This window comes from Monodon monoceros, unplaced genomic scaffold (assembly GCF_005190385.1).
Source record: "Monodon monoceros isolate NGI ecotype Baffin Bay Population unplaced genomic scaffold, NGI_Narwhal_1 Super_Scaffold_5, whole genome shotgun sequence".
In the NCBI taxonomy this organism is placed as follows: Eukaryota; Metazoa; Chordata; class Mammalia; order Artiodactyla; family Monodontidae; genus Monodon; species Monodon monoceros.
The window spans coordinates 74,360,623-74,372,541 of record NW_021703782.1 but is presented as its reverse complement, the minus strand read 5'-3'; the positions used below and the strand labels follow the sequence as shown (position 1 = coordinate 74,372,541).

The following is an 11,919-nucleotide window of genomic DNA, read 5'->3' as shown; positions in this document are numbered from 1 at the left end:
TCTCCAAGTGACATTCAGGAGAAAAGAAAAGAAGGAACTGATTTTGATTATTTTAATTCAAGTGGCACAGTTTCATTCGGTAAGGAAAATACTAAAATATCCTGCGTGTGTGCTTGTGTAGAGAGAGAGAGAAGAAGGAGGGAGGATCTCTTAGGCAAGTGGAAGCTTCCTGAGGCCCACAGGTGCCTCCCTAGGATGCAGGAGACCTGGATGCTGGATCTGTGATCACCACTGTTTAGCCATGTGACTTGGAAATACATCTAACCTATTTGGATTCCTTAGTTTGAAAGGGAAGGTTTTTTTGGCAAGATATTCTTGAAGTTTACTTTTAGTTGGATAACGCCTTGAAATAATTCCAAGAAAGAATGTTGGATTTAAAATAGTTAGCTACAATATTGTGAGTTGACAGCAAAAGGCTGGCATTTTGGCTTAGTGTGATACCATGTTGGAAGCAGCATCTATATAAATCTGAACTCCAAGTACAGTTGTCTGAAAACTGAGAAAGTAAAGTTGACAGGACATCCACTCTTTGTTAGTATCTTTATCAAATACGGTATCAATGAATCTGTGACCTTGGAGATATATTCTAGTATGCAGTTATTTCTGAATATTATATATAATCACGTGGAGAGAGAGAGAGAGAGAGGAGCACAGGAGAGAAATAAGAAACTTAACTTCTGAATTTCTTAGTATCACTAAGAGCTGGAAGAGTTTGCTTTTTTGTTACAAATCCAGTCTTTTCAAATGTGCTAGTTGGGAAATTTCCATCAACTTTTTCTTTGTTCACCATCAGATGAAAGGAACCCAACTGTTCACAGTGTAGTGCGTTTGCAAGATTATTCATTTATAACCAGGGCAAGATGATAAATGAGCACAAGAGTTTCTCAAATGAGAAGTTTTGGAAGGATAATTTCACTTATCTGAAATTTTATGAAAACCCCTAAAGTTGGCCCAGTAAGTCATTCACCTCAATCACCTGTGGGACCAGTCATTCCTCAGATGAAACAATAGTAACCACCGTCACCACCACCACCTGTGCTCAGTGCTGCAGGCTGCTTGCTGCTCAAAGGACTAATTAGGGCTGTTAGGGTTGTGCTATCCGTGATCGTTTTCACTGAAAATGAATCACTGTCTTTACAAGACATTCTTCTTGCCTTGTCCTTTGTGGTGTGGTTTTATTTTACCCTAGACATTAGCTTGAAATTCAGTGGCTGATAGGGTGTGAAATGGAACCCAACATACTGTGCAACATGTACAAGCTGAGTGGTGCCAGGGACCCTGGGGGACAGGTTGAAACCTTCTTTAGCCCGGAATCTTTAGCCACAATGAACTGGAAATTACTGATGCTTCATACACAATAGCCAAGCCGTCATGAGCAATTAAGGAGCAGTGGTGTAATTGACCTGATTTGAGGATGCAGGGCAGCTGAGCACTTCTCCCTGGGGCCGGCTCTCCCGCTGAGCAGAGCAGATGGCCATCTGAGGGATTACAATAACAAGGGCTGCGGAATAGTCAAGTGACCAGTCAGGGTAACCAAGGGGACTGACTGGGCAGTCAGATTTCTTCTGGATGAATGGGCAACCCATGCCTAACTGAGCCATGCCATATGTCCCTGTTTCTGCCACCCCTGTGCCCTCTCCCAGGAGTGTTCCTTCCAATGCAAAACATAAGGGTAAGGGATGTGTCACTTCAACAAATTCCTGTATGTTGGCACTATGATGAATGCTGGTAATGAATAAGATGAATAAGGATCTAAAGGGGGTGGAGCAAACATGAGTGTAGGTGAGTATAATCCAAGTCTTACTTTCTAAGTGTTTCCACAGCGCGTACCATACAACTGCAAAAAGGAAGAGAATTTCTTACTGAAGAAGACTTTGAAAAGAGGTGACAGTTTCCACTATATATTGAGTAAAAAATAGCTCTGTGGTTCAATACATTTCAGAAACCCCACCAAAAGATTTACAATACACATTAGCATATGTGGTATATTCTAAATTTTATTTTCTAAATGAGAAATACGTAATTAAAAATTCAAAATATCTTACCTATATCCCCCAGGTACTCGGTTTCCTCAATGGCAGCAACCACTTTTGCTAGTTCTAGTGGACCCTTCCAGGGATATAGTGATACTGTGCCTATGCATATATGAGCACACATGTATATATTCCATTTTTTCTTTACACACAAACTTGATTTTTTTTCACTTAAAATGTATCCTAAGAATCACACCTTATCAGTTTTGAGCTTAATAACTTTTTTAAATGACTGCATCTAATCCCATTGTATGAAGAGTTTTTCCATTATTTATTTAGCTTTCTCCCTACTAAATATTTTTGTGTTACAAACAGTACTTCAATGAATATTCTGGTAAATGATTAATTTAAATATGTACATATTTATTTGTAGGAGCAGTTTCTAGGAGTAGCATTGCTGGGAGAATGAGTGTGTTTATTTAAAATTTTCTTTTATTGAAGTATAGTTGATTTAAAATGTTTCAGGTGTACAGCAAAGTGATTCAGTTATACATATCTACCTATCTTTTACAGATTCTTTTCCATTATAGGTTAGTATAAGATATGGAATACAGTTCCCTGTGCTATGCAGTAGGTCCTTGTTGTTTATCTTTTTTTTTTTTTTTTTTTTGCGGTACGCGGGCCCCTCACTGTTGTGGCCGCTCCCGTTGCGGAGCACAGGCTCCAGACGCGCAGGCTCAGCGGCCATGGCTCACAGGCCCAGCCGCTCCGCGGCATGTGGGATCTTCCCGGACCGGGGCACGAACCCGTGTCCCCTGCATCGGCAGGCGGACACTCAACCACTGTGCCACCAGGGAAGCCCTGTTTATCTATTTTATATACAGTAGTGTGTATCTGTTAATCCCTTATTCCAAATTTATCCCTCCCCCGCACCGTTTCCCTTTTGGTAACCATAAGTTTGTTTTCAATATCTGTGAGTCTGCTTCTGTTTTGTACATAATGTCATTTGTATCATATTCATTTTTAATTTCAAGAGAGATGGTCCTGTGTTTTTTTTTTTTTTTTTTTTTTTGGGACACAGGCCTCTCACTGTTGTGGCCTCTCCCGTTGCGGAGCACAGGCTCCAGACGTGCAGGCTCGGCGGCCATAGCTCACGGGCCCAGCCTCTCCGCGGTATGTGGGATCTTCCCGGACCGGGGCACGAACCTGTGTCCCCTGCATCGGCAGGCGGACTCTCAACCACTGCGCCACCAGGGAAGCCCGGTCCTGTGTTTTTATTGAAGTTATTTCCACCTGGATCTACCCGCTTTGTACTTTTTCACTAATTCAGTGTATTATCAAAGTTATTTTTATCTTGGTCAATATAAGTAAAAATGGTATTTTTGCATTTTTTTTTTTTCTTGTGAGTGGTGTAAGGAGGAGAAACTATTTCTCTAGTCTCTTATGTTGAGTAACTGGGGCCTGAAAATTAAGTTGACAAAAACCAGAATAACAGGAGAAAAGGCATACAATTTTTATTGACTTTAATATTTTTATGTGCATGGAGACTTCATAGAAAAGAAGTGAAAACCCAAGGAAGCAGTTAGATTTGGGAGCTTATATACAATTATAAGAAAGAATAATGAATTGTGGAGAAGTAACTTGACAAAAGAAAGGGGGTTTGGGTTTCTAGGGCCAATAAATTGTAGAAGAGTAAATAAGGAGTATGAGAGGAAATACGAGGAAAATATATTGAAGATAAGGGTTATTTTGGTAAGATTTATTTGTGTAGACTCATCTCAGTATTGACTCCTTTTCTCTGGTGATAAGAGGGCTCTCCTCTTCCTGGTACAGGGAGGATACCTTTCTTACAGGAAATGTACCTTTTAGGCAGATAGGGAGAGGGCAGAAAGCTCTTCCTGTGTCTGCTATATCTCAATTGCCTTCAGCTCAAATAATCAACATGCCAAAGTGGCATATTCTGATCTCCTTCAGTGGGTTGAAAAAATTTTCATATATTTAAAAGTTATTTTTATGTCTTATCTGTTTAAATTCTTTGTATTTTTTTTATCATTTTCTTATGGAATTTTAGGCATTCAAAGTATGTCAAGTAATTAGAAATTAGGGCTTTATATAATGAATATCAAATATTTCTTTCAATATGTACTCCCTTTTTGGATATAATTCATGATTTCTTTTTGCCAAGTAGACAGTTAAGTTGAATTATTAATCAAATTTATTGATTTTTACGTTTAGAGCTCTGAGCTTTGTGTCCTGCCTAGAAAGACCTTCTTCCAAAATTATATAGAAAAAATTCTCTGATAATTTCATGTAGTACCTCTATACAAAGTTGATAATTTGAATATTTGATCTGATATACATATGTGTGTATATATATAGTTCTATCTATCTATATATATGTATATTTTTTGTGTAAGTGAAAGGTAGGAATCCAGGTAGGCAGCCCAGGTATCTCAAAACAAGGTATTGAATAATCTACCTTTTTCCCATTGAAATGAAACGCTACATTTATCATATACTAGATTATATTTAGGTCCAATTCTGAACTTTCAGTTCTGTTTGAATGATCTGTCTACTCATGCTAAGTTCTGTAATTTTATAAATTTTAGCATATGGTAGTGCAGTTTCTCTTTCATTACTCTTTCAGACTTTTCCTAGGTTTCGTTGCTTGTTAATGTTTTCAGTATGAGTATCAGAATCAACATGTTAAAAATAAACTGTGAGTATTGTTAGGGGGGAATTTCATTAAATATAGATCAATATAGGTAAAATTGATATCCTCTTAATACATATTCAAGAACATGATTCTATATAGTATTTGTCTTTTTGGGATTGCTTAGTACCACTTGAAAGATTTCTCCCTATGAACTGTATTCATTTCTTATAAATTCATTTTCTACGTATTTTATCTTTTTGAATACTACATATTTTTCTTCCATTATGTCTGCTAACTTGTTTTTATACATGAAAACTTATGATTTCTGTATATTATTTTTTACTTAATGAAATTAGTAATTCATGTTACTATTTGAAATGGCTTTTCACTTGATTCTTTTGGGGGTTCCTAAATAATAATAATAATAATTATTATTACTATTGTAAATAGTTAATTCATTCAAATAATGGTAAATCTTACCTTTGTTTTTCCTGTTTTTATACCTCATTTCTTTCTTTGGCTATTTCTTATAGAATAGTATTAAATATTAATGGAGAAAAGAGACGTCTTGTCTTGCTCTTGGACTTTAATGAGAAATTTTCCAGCTGTGTTTCCCTATTGTACACAGAAGAACCTATTGTTTTAAAAAAATTCTTATGAAGAATAGTTGTTAAATTTTGTAATGCCTTTTCAGCAACTATCTAGTTGTTGTATGATTTTTCTATTTATGAGCTGTTAATATGGTGAATTATATGCAGATTTCCTAGTATTAAACTATTCTTGCATTCTTTGAATAAAACATATTATCATTGTTTATTTATTTATTTTTTAAGTTTTCGTGTAATTGATTTACAATATTGTGTTAGTTTCAGGTATATAGCCAAGTGATTCGATTACACACACACACACACACACACACACACATTTTATTTTCAGATTCTTTTCCATTATAGGTTATTACAAGATACTGATATAGTTTCCTGTGCTACACAGTAGGTCTTTGTTGTTTATTTTATATATAGTAGTGTGTATCTGTTAATCCCATACTCGTATTTTTTATCTCTTCCTGCATGGTTTATTATTTTTAAAAATCCTATGCATTCTGCTTGCTAATATTTTTTTGATATTTGCATCAATGTTTGTAAATGAAATTGGTTTATAGTTTCCTTTTTTGTGGGTGCTATCTTTGTCAGGTTTGGTACCATTGTTATACTTGCTTCATAAAACTTATCTGGGTAACTTCCTTTTACAATTTATTTTCTGGAAGAGTTGAAATAGTACTGGAGCTGTTTCTTGATAAATAAGTCATGGGGAGGTAATGTACAGCATAGTGACTATAGTTAATAATATTGTATTGTATTTAAAAATTGCTGAGAGAGTAGATCTTAAAAGTTCTCTTCACAAGAAAAAATTGTAACTTTATGTGGTGATGGGTGTTAACTAGATTTCTTATGGTGATCATTTTGCAATATATACAAATATTGAATTATGTTTTACACTTGAAACTAATATAATGTTATAGGCCAATTATATATCAACTGAAAAAAGGTTTGGTAGAATTTTTTTTGTAAATTTTATTGAAGTATAGTTGATTCACAATGTTGTGTTAATTTCTTTTTTTTTACATCTTTATTGGAGTATAATTGCTTTACAATGTTGTGTTAGCTTACGCTGTATAACAAAGTGAATCAGCTATATGTGTACGTATATCCCCATATCCCCTCCCTCTTGCGCCTCCCTCCCACCCTCCCTATCCCACCCCTCAAGGGGGTCACAAAGCACCGAGGTGATCTCCCTGTGCTAGAATTTCTTGATAAAGGCATCAGGGCCAGTTACTGTTTTGAAGAGTAACTCTTACACTTTCTCTCTTCTTTTCTATTTAATTGTTATGTTCAAAATATATTCTGCCTATTTCACTTTGATTTCTTCTTGGACTCCAGAGTTGTTCCTGAAAATTTTGTTATAATCTTGTCTTCTGTGTCTTTCTCCTTGTGTTTTCTGTTGCTTTATGAAAATGGCTGTGTATTATTTATTACAAAGATATTTGTAATTTTTAGATCTTCCCTGTGAAGTGTACCCTTTAAATAATAATTGCTCTAAATCCAACCTTGTCTGAAATTTCCCTCTATGTGCATTTACCCAATAAGCGTTTGCTAAGTTGTTTGCCCTGCCTCACATTCTCTTGGTCCACTTTTCACTGTTGTTTCACTTTTCAGCTGTAGTTGCAGCAACTGGCTCTCTGTATGTGTAATCTGAGCACTCACCTCGTCTGTAACACGAAGCTATGTATCTGTATATACCTGCTCAGCTGTTATTAAGGGCAAAAATTCATGACTAATGGGGGACAGGGGACAATGTGTAAATATTCTCCTTTTCCATCTCTTGGGTGGACAGTTTTGAAGTATATTCACATGGCTGCACAGAGCTCCCAGGGGGATCATACCTAGGTGCCCCAGGGATAATCAGCTTCATGACACACTGTTTTCCTATTTCATCTTTCTCAGTCCTCCACTTCTGATCCTTGTGATTACTTCCCCAAATTTACCACCTGGATCAGGCTGCTTTTTCAGGGAAGCCTAGATTAGGACAGTGTCTTTTGAGTTTTGCAGTGAACTGAATCTTGCCTTGCTTTCCCGTTTTAACATACTCTTACACTATGTGTAGAAAACACATAGTATGTTTATTTATATGACATATATTTGTTCTTAATTCTCTTATGTTTAATTCCTTCTGTAAAAATTAATAAACAGAAATCTCAATTAAATAGAGTTGGGAGACTATCAGGGGGAGCTCTCATGGCCTGAACAGATAGCAGAGCCCAACAGGAAGAAGACAGACTCCTCTTCTTTCCTGGCAAGGACTCAGCCAGTGAAAAGCCATGGACTCTGTTAAGAATAATGCTCCCAACTTCCTTTTCCCCTCTATAAAAGTGTTTTTCTTCCCTTGTCCTGTGGGGAATTTGCTCATGGTTGCAGACCCTGAATTGCAATTCTCTGCTATCCTGAATAAACCCATCGTTGCTGGGGAAGTATCTGGCAGTCTATCTGTTTCAAGTCAACACTTGTATATTCCCTTTTTCACGATAATGATTTGTATATTTCTATGTATAAATATTTTCAGAGATTTTTCTTTTTGGTTCCAAACTAGTTTATTTAAGGGTTCCATTTTCACTCCTCAATAGATTTTATGTATTTCTCATATGCTTCTTCACTCATTAGTTCATCTAGTTGTGAAGGATTCCTTAGTGTCACCTTGATCAGCCAACCATCTTCCTAATAAGATTTGTTGACAAGTCCTGGGTTTTCTGCTAGAGCTTCATGCATTTCAGTTACTTCTCCTGATAGAGGAGAATAGAGTTCACCAGCAGCTTTCACACTTTCCAAAGCACCAACCTCCTCTCGTTGGTTCAATTTTGTCCCAACTTCAGGCAGACTACGGTAAACACCTCCCAAAGCTTCCTGTGCAAAATTGCTCATTCCCACTGTACCAACACCATTTTCTGTTGGTACCCACTCACATCTGTCTGTGAATTTACACAGGGAGAGCAGAGCGTGGCAGTGCACAGTGTTTAGACATCAGCCACCCACAGCCCCCAGGGCCCTGGTGGGCAGGACAAGGCAGGCACCCACTCGGCAGAGTGCAGGCTGCAGACCCAGGTTCCCATGCTCTGTGCTGCCCCTTACCATATTTTTGTTTTAGCAGTTCCTTTTTAAAAAAAAATATTTATTTATTTATTTTAGGCTGTATCGGGTCTTTGTTGCTGCGTGCGGGCTTTCTCTAGTTGTGGCGAGGGGGGCTACTCTTCGTTGCGGTGCGAGGGCCTCTCATTGCGGTGGCTTGTCTTGTTGCGGAGCACGGGCTCTAGGCACATGGGCTTCAGTAGTTGTGGCTCGTGGGCTCTACAGTGCAGGCTCAGTAGTTGTGGTGCACGGGCTTAGTTGCTCCGTGGCATGTGGGATCTTCCCGGACCAGGGCTCAAACCCATGTGCCCTGCATTGGCAGGCGAATTCTTAACCACTGCGCCACCCAGGGAAGTCCTAGCAGTTCCTTTTTTATTTTTATTAACTGTGGTTGTAGAAGGTCATCAAGAGGATGTGACTGCTGGTTGACCCTAGAGCTGGACCAGGGCAATGGAAGATTCCTCACCCCCTCCCTTGTCCTTGCAGTGCACACCTTGCTCTCTGTTCCCACAGTGGGAGCTGTTTTCAAAGACGCAGGCTTGAGAGAGCAATGTGTTGAGATGATCTGGACTCTGCAGGTGATTTAAACCTCATTTTAAGCCCTCTGTATAAACTTTTAAGTTTCTAGTAGGCAGGTGTAGAGTATCTACTCGTTACCGACCCGGGTTCTTGGACTCTTTAATCAATAGAAATTGATAACAGGCCAGACGAGGATTTCAGGCAAGGCTCTATTGGGGCCCTTGGTGCAGCATGAGGGCAAAACAACTAACAGGTGCCCTTGCTCACTCTTTGAGTAGCGTGGGCGAGCTGGTTCTTTAAATGGGGTGAGGGTGGGGCCGATGGGTGGGTCGGCCTGGAGGCGTGGCTTACGTGGTCTGCCCACCCCATTGGCAGTGCTGAGCGCAGAGATCATGCGCAGTACCCTGCTTTTGCTCCGGACGCCTCCGAAGTAGCAGTTGGCTTTCGGCTTTTTTTGTATCTTATTGTTTATACCTTGCCCCGACTGCGTATGTGTGCCGTTATGTTTGCTCCCTTATAATTTTTTTGAATTCTGTTGCTGGAGGAGATGTCTGTTCAGGTGCAAGCACTGCAGGACAGGGTCCCAGGTCCCAGCCTGTCTCATACTCGTCGTGCAGCTGCCCCAGACAAGCCTGGTGAGTGCCCTTGCTTAGTTAACCTGCCACCTACTAATCTGGCGTGGCCTGTTTCTTTGGTTTCTCCTTGCCTTTCTCTGTGTATGGGGGCCAGTTTGTGAGCAAACAACTGTACTGTTGATTCCTTTGTACAAGCAGTGATGGAATTAGTACAATGTTAACTTCGTGTTCATCTTTCTGTTTTGCCATGCGATATTTTTTGTTGACTATGTTATTTTTTTATTAATGTTACCTTTATGTCTTTAAATATATCTATGCCATGATTACTTGATTTATTATACCTGTAGAATATGTTTTGATACTTGGTGATAAGAGACGAAGAAATCCATGCATATTCACTGTCTCTCATTTTCCCTTCCCCTATCAGCTTTATTTACCTATTTTTTGTCCATTTATAGTCTTTTATACAGCCTCCACATTATTTTAATTTTATGATAAAATGGATTCATTATACATTCATTCTTGTGCCACAGGTTTTTTGTTCATTCTCTGGTAATTTCTATAGAAAACTCTTGAGAACTATATTTTAATTTTTTATTTAAAAAATTATTTTTCTCTTGCCTTTATTTGGACCAGAGTTTGGTTATGTCTTATGTCACACTTTCTTTCTTCAAACTTTGTAGGCATTGCTTTGTAGTCTCCTTGTATTAAGAAATTTGAAATTCAGCAATTTTAGTAGATCATGTTTTCCTGTTGATTGTATGTATAATTACATTTGAAGTGCATTCATGTTCTAATTGTTAGTTGTTTTGTCCGGTTTTCTTAGCATTTCTTCACGTTTTGGAGTTTTGATTGAAAGTTTAATTTTGAATTGATGTTTCTTCACACTCCTTTTCTGTTCCCACTCTTCCCTGCCTAGGGGTTTAATGATTGTCTTTTAGGACTGCAGTCCATAAGCAGGTCTCATTATTCATTTTGTGGCTCCTGCTTTTAAGCAGTATTGGTGAATTCACAGGTGTAATCACTGAGCCAGTGGAGCGCTTGGTTTAGTTTTTGGTTGAGAGACTTCACCTGTGTTTTTGATGTCTCTAGGCTTTAAGTGACTGTGGTTTCTCACTATTGAGACTTGGCACTCAATACTGCACTATTTACATGCTAGCACTATTGACAATTTGTACCAGATAATTCTGTTTTGCCTGGGGCTTTTTGTGTCTGTATGTGTTGTAGAACATTTTACAGAATCTCTAGCCTCTGTGCACTACATGTGAGTAGCATCTTTACATTCCCAGTTCTGACAACCAAAATACTTCCTGACATTGCCAAATGTTTCCTGGGAGACAAAACCGCCTCCAGTGGAGAACCACTGTGCTAGGCAAATGGTGGGAATATATTTCAGTCTTTAATCCCAAGAGAGAAATAGCGCCACCAAAGTCTTTTGCTTCAAGTAATAGCCTGGTTTCTGTCTCTGTTTCCCTGCATGCTGTCACTCTCTTTTTCAGACTTAGACTACAGCTCATGGCTTCAGCCTGGCTGACCACTTTTCATTCAAGAGATGTTTATCTTGATTTTGAGATATTTATAACATTTTTGTATTTCTATTTTTACCTTTATGTATTATTGCTCATTGTTTGGAACAGAGAGGTTGCATCAGAGTCAGAACTAATGGAGTTATCTTTACTGGAAATCTTCACCACTGTTATATTTATAGGGTGGTCAATATACTTCTACTTCAATTCAGTCACCCCCAAAACAGTGGATAAAATAGGTGTGGCAAGGGAAAGCTAGTATCATATTGTTGAGTTATGATACTCCTCTGTCTACTGTCATCCATTTCTCCCACCATTCCTAACATGCTTGATCTTTCCTATTAGTATACAAACAAACCCTTGTTCTGGTTTACCAAAATATCCCATGTAATCTGGCTGTGGCGTAGCCCTCCGACATCATCTGGTAACCACTATAGGTTAGTCACAGTACGATTCTCTCTCTCTCTTTTTTTTTTCTTGGCCAAGTTAAGCTCTTTCTTTTTTTTTTTTTTCTATTTAACTCATATATATACCCATCTTTTATTTTCCAAAGAAGATTGTACAACTTTGCCATAGATTGCTTTCAACAAGGATTAGTTTACACATAAAAGGATGGTGGGGGGCAGAGATTTAAAAAACAAAAAACCCAAAGACTATTTCTAGAAAAGTTACAAGCTCATTCCATTTTAGAACCCTGTGGTGATCTTTATATCTGTGCTCAGTTTGTTTCTCCTGTTCATTTAAGTATCAGTTTAAATATCACCTTCAGCAGAGTTAACTATCCTTTCAAAAATATCTACTCAATTATTCTCTTACATTGCCCGATTTTAGTTCTCTCTGTATAAGCTTCCAGTCTCCAGTATTCTTTTAAATTTGTTTATTTTCCATTTCCATCTGCTGTAATGTAAGCTCCTTGAGGGCAAAGACCTTCTTATTGTTTAGTACTATATTGTTAGTGCCAAGAATAAACCTGACCCATAGTTAGAAATT

At 38.1% G+C, this 11,919-nt stretch overlaps 1 pseudogene; it reads right to left on the bottom strand.

The window, feature by feature from the left end:
- Positions 1–7,796: 7,796 nt before the first annotated feature.
- Positions 7,797–11,919, bottom strand: part of LOC114884832 — a 5,879-nt pseudogene continuing 1,756 nt past the window's right edge.